Genomic DNA, 6,000 nt, shown 5'->3' on the forward strand with positions numbered 1-6,000 from the left:
AAACAGAGAGCGAAGGGAAATTGCATTTACAAATGTAAGGCTCATGCAGTTGCAGCCTGGTACCTTGGAAATGAGGCCAACAGATGCCGCGGCACAATCGCGGCCACTTTCTTCGGAAATGATCGAGGTTCGAGATGCGCAATCGCAGCCTCCAACTACATGTACAAGATACGAGGTCATCCCGTAGTAAGCCTCCTATTCAAGAATAGGAAGCGAGGCCAGCAGAGATGTACCTATATATAGATACCGCGGTGACGTCACGGCTTTTCCAAGATGGCCCTGCATATTGTAAACAAACTCGATCCACGGCCAAGGGATAATCAAGTCATCAAAAAAGTTAGATTTTTCGCATCAGATCAGAGTTATTAGTACTTTTCTGCTATGAAATAAGTCTTCAGACAATAAGCTATCATTTGAATAATGAAAAGTGCTGTTTTGATGGGGAAAAATAGGGTTTTTTAAACCAAATAGCCGGGCACCGATCTTCCAAATTAGCGATGGTTTCAAAACAGTCTCCCAGATATGGGGCAATCTCTTCATTATCATAATGGGATTTGGAGGCATGTTTACAGATTTTACAAGTTCGAGACCTGTAATACCTAAAACTCGCATAGATCCCCATAGATCCCCTCTATTTGTCGAGTTAGCGCCCCTGTAAGATCATGCATTTTCGGACACTAGAACGAAATCTTCCTGCGGATATCGCGGTTTCGGTGATGATTTAAGGAGAAATTGACTGTTCTTAGAGTTGTATGGGACAGAAATGAGTTCATACTTCATGAATACATGAATATATTATGTAATGGGCGGGCTTCTAAGTCAAAACAATAACAAACTCAACTGCATCTCTACTGTATATTGCGTAGTGCATTGCCTAGTGTATTTCGTAGTGTATTTTAGCGGAGACATTATTTCCGCACTTTGGCCACGCCAAACGTCTTTTTTATTCGTGGAAGTTAATCTGCTCTGTAAATTTTATTTTACACATGAAGAATCCATACCAGGTATTGCAATATTTCATGTCTATTGGTGTTTTTGTGTACAGGAGCGCACCAGACAGTGAGAAGTGGAGATGTGTTCAGTGCTGGTGCTGTCAGTAGACTGAATCTGATTGGCCATAGCGATCACTAATATGGGTCGGGATCACGTGATCTGACGTCACCGCGGTATCCTCCTTGATATAGGGGAAACCTCACATTCCTCATACAAGATTGCCACACGGAAATCTTGCCTGTACACCGGGTATGAGTATAGCGAATGAATTGTCGGTTTGACTTGCTATTTCAGAACAAGTAAAACTGACAAAACCTTGATATCATGACATACGAGTCCCTTGAAGAAATCTCACTGCCTCGTCTCGGTAACATACAAGTAGCGATATGAACTTGATGTCAGCCAGGAATCAGTCACTTATAATAGTGTCTATCAGAAATGTTTACCTTCGAAGAATTTTAAGTTGTATGGCTATATAGAAACCAAGGACTAGGTTAGACAGTCATTTAACATTTATCAGGCTGATGCTTTTACTAATAGCCATCACTTAATTTGACACCTAATGGTCAAGCCAGGCGTTCATTGTCCTAGACCTAGACGTTTTCTACCACAATGTGTCTGGGCCGAAGAAACACTGCGCAAGATCACCTCGAGCTTGAGCTAAGAATAGATTATGCTAATGAGCATACTTCCACATTGAGTTTTCCCAGAATGGTGCATATCGTGCGAAGCTACTTAGCCTGATTCCAATAGGCCCCGCATAGTGGCGCTGAGGCGGCCGCTGTAATCAAGAGAGTGGTTGAGTCACTCTATGTTATGACGGACCTAACCAAAATTGCTTACATTTTCGCATTGCTACAATGAAAGACCTAATACTGAAACCCCATGTCTGTTGACTGTGCTTTAAGAGAGACTGGCATCATGCATAGTCTCTCTTAAAGCACTCTACCCCCTCACACTACGAAACCACAAACACCTACCCCTTCCTGCTACCTTAATACTTCTGGACGCAAGGGCCCAAAGCGCCGCGTAGCGGCAAAAAACGAAGCTGGCGAAACATTTATAACGGGTCACCGTCACTTATTATTGGACTTATAGCGCATTTACGTGGTTGCAACTCTTTTGCTTTATAGTGTCACCAGGAAAGAAAAGCATGCGACCTATCGCCGATCTATTTGTATACAGTGATAATCGGAAGGTATATAGTAGGAAATATCAATAAAATAATCATTCCATGTCGTCTTTTGAGGGCATTTTTGATTGTAAAAAATATATGTGTACGTCACCGGAGTCTCTGCAATGATAATTTTATCACAGCAGTCTCGCGCAAGTAGAAGTTCTTTACCTATTAGTTCTTCACTTATTAGTCTCAATGTCTGGCGCAAAACCAGACGTTTTCCATTACGATTTCACTACGATGTTTGACAAGAAGGAGCAGTGCGCGAGATATGCTAATGAGCAGACTTCCCTCGCTTGAGTTTTTGAAGAATGTTCCATATCGCGCTAAAGCTTGCAGCACACTGGACGCCAACTTCGGCGGCAAGGCGCGTCAGACTGAACGCGACTGAACGCCGCTCGACGCCAAAGTTGGCGGCAGTGGATCGCGCTCATAGCACACCTACTCAGAATTGGCGTCCAGTAGCGTCTTTTCCGCCACTTCCAAGAATCGTGGGGGCTGCCATTTTGATATCATGTGACGTCAAGACGCAAGCTGATTGGCCAAAGCCTCGCCGTTGACGCTGGTTGACGCCAACTCTGGCGGCGATCCGTAGCACACCTGGATTCTTCTTGCGTTCACTGGCGTTCAGACGCCGCTACAGGCGTCAAAAATCAAACATGCTAGATATCTGGCGGCAAGTGGCGGCAAGTGGCGTTTGCCTGACGCCGTCCGTAGCACACTACGGATTTTTCAGGCGTTCATAACTCTTGCGGCAAAAAACGCGCCTTGCCGCCGGAGTTGGCGTCCAGTGTGCGGCAAGCTTAAGCTGACCACTGCTGACCATGACAGGCGTGCATTGGACTGGTACAGGTTGGAACTGAACATTGAATATGCTGGTGGTGACGCTTTCTGAAGAGAAGTTGGTCGTGACTGATGCAGTATCCTTGGACTTGTCCACAGCATCTTTCAATCATTGCTCTCTGAGCTGCCTTGATTCTGTACTTACCCAAATACTGAGACCAAATGCCTGTTGACTGTGCTTTAAGAGAGACTGGCGCCATGCCTGGTCTCTCTTAAAGCACAGTCAACAGACACCAACCCCCTCAGACTCAGAAACCACAAACGCCCAACCCTTCCTGCTACCTAAATACTTCTGGATGTCAGCCAGGAACCAGTCACTTATAATAGTGTCTATCAGAAATGTTTAACTTCGAAGAATTTTAAGTTGTATGGCTATAGAAACCAAGCACAACATTTATCAGGTGGTTGCTTTCACTAATAGCCATCACTTACTTTGACACCTAATGGTCAAATACTAAATCATTGAAATAAATAAAGCTCGCACCCGTTGTGTTTATATTTAGAAGAAATGTGACGAGAAGGATCCCCGTTTTGTGAGTTAAAACTATAGGTCTCCTGGCGATTTCCGTGGAAATCCTCGATCTACATGTAGCTATACATGTATATACACCGTGGATCGCGCGTGTCATAGTCGAATCGCGGAGAGTTTTGATTAATAAAGGTCGGGCGACAACTAACTCCCCGAATTGGCGACAACGGGGGAACTTTGCCCGACTGGTCAATGTGTCCTGCACAAATGTCTCTCTGGCTCATTTGTCCATTCGATGCCGCATTCTCATTGACATGCGTACTACCAAGTAATCCTAGTAAGCCTTCTTGGCACTGCTAGTACTAGCAAGTATAGATTTAATCCAGACTTGTTATTTGACCGCACTGGATTAAAACATTTTGGAATTACTCCGGACTGGTTTATTGAAAAATCAAGCCAGTTTTATCTGACATATAAAGCGAGACTAAAGGCAGCAGCCAAGATAGGCATGTATAGGCAAGACTAAGTTACTTCAAATTGCAATAGGGTCTCGCCTCTACTTGCAATACCAGTCGCTACAAAGATGGAAAATGGGGTGGATTTCGAGTGAGGCGAGAACTAAAAATTCGAGTCGTTTATTGTAGCAACTGGTATGCCATGTTAGCCCAGGATACCCCCTATCACCTCACACCAACCACTTTCCCCTTGGATCTCGCCATCGTCATTTAAAAATGAACAAAGATGGAAAATGGAATTGATTGCGGGTGAGGCTGGGAGTAAAAAATCGAGTTGTTTCTTGTATTGGACGTCATGGGAGGTGGGTATTTGCTGACTGAAGTACTACTTTAATATCACTATATACATATCAAAACTGCTTCCAGCAACATGTCGCCCAAAGATATTTCCTGTAAAAAGAATTTTCATGTTGAAAAAAAAATCATGTTATGTCCTTTCCCAGCCACCGTAATCTACCACCATCAACTTCTACACAATCAATTTGTAATGTAAGTACGTGTCTTTACAACTTTCATCTTGTGCCACCAACATTGATAGCGCTAACACAGGCATTTCATGATAACAAAAAGCCGAAAGCAGAATGAAATCTGTTGATGAGAATATGATTGTCACTAAAAGACCATTCATTCAAATGCAAAATCCATCAATAAGATGCAGATATTTTGTCGTGGCCTAGCCTAAAAATTCATATAAAAATATTTTGTGGCCTATTGAGTGCGATTCGATGCCGGAGGCCAATCTGCATGTATTGCCAAAAAGAATAATATCAAAGCGACTAATTCAACCAATGGTGACGTTTTTATCCATCGATCAGTATCATTATTTTTACTGAAACTGCCATAGACGACACCTCTTTCGTACGATCAAGCAAAAAGCCGAAACAAATCGAACGCATCACTCGCATTTATAGTATACCATAGCATGGACGCCTCAGAAATTTTAAAGTCTCGGTTTCGAAAGGGAATTGACACTATGGCATTAGGCAGGTTTCGCAATCCGCGCGTAGGACGAACTACGAAAGGCATGCACACTGGTGTCATCATCTGTCCTGTTCTAATTCATTTACTACGCGACACTCAACCCGAAGGGCAATTTTCTCAAGTTAGTAATAGGAGGAATCGGATCAAATCTTCATAAAATATCGTTGATAAAATACATTGACATTCCTCGTAATAGGTGTTCGAAACGTGGCTATCAAGTGCTGGCTGGGATGCTCGTTAATAAAGCATTTTAAATTTGTCAATTCCGGTGTAATATCTGTTTTTGTCCCCTCTATTGCAGTCTTTCCGTAGACAACTAGAGAGGCCATGACTTTTCACATAAAACCGTGTTGATCAATTATTTAGCATCATTCCAAAATAAGGGGAAAAGTTGCAAAACGGAAACACTCAAAAACGTTTTGTTGGGGTTTCTCACTGAGCTCTTCCACTCGGTCCTCAGTCTTATCCTCGTCCAGTGCCCGACGATGGCATAGGAGCATACAACTGACCCTGATATGCGAGTATTGGAATGCTATTGCTTTATCACACAGCCTGCTGGTTGATGACTAAGGCCGGAGATGGTCTCCCCCAGAACGAAAAAGGACGGGGTAGAACCGTTGCTATTGTGCTGGAAACTGGATTTCCTAGACGAGGAGCGCTGAAACATTTCCTCTTTAGGTTAGTCTGGTTTGCAATGCTCAACACTCGTTCATCAGCAGCTTCTGTAAATTCATGGTCTCCCCATCCTGGTCGTCCTCAGGTTTTGGACTCCACTGTATATGCCGGTGTCTCGATTGGACTTCATACATATTCGCATGTGCGGAGTGAAATATACGGATTGAATACCTCCGGCCCGCGAGTTGAATCTGTCTCACGAATATCAGTCAACCTCCTGGCTACACTATGCGCAGTGCTTTATTATATAGTTATATGTCTGAGAGGTTTTGACATGTATGAGATGTAAAAATCAGCTTAAGGAAGGTATGTGTTTTTTATTAAAGGTCGCCACTGCTTTAAGAGTG

Source organism: Lineus longissimus, chromosome 9, assembly GCF_910592395.1.
Source record: "Lineus longissimus chromosome 9, tnLinLong1.2, whole genome shotgun sequence".
NCBI lineage: Eukaryota > Metazoa > Nemertea > Pilidiophora > Heteronemertea > Lineidae > Lineus > Lineus longissimus.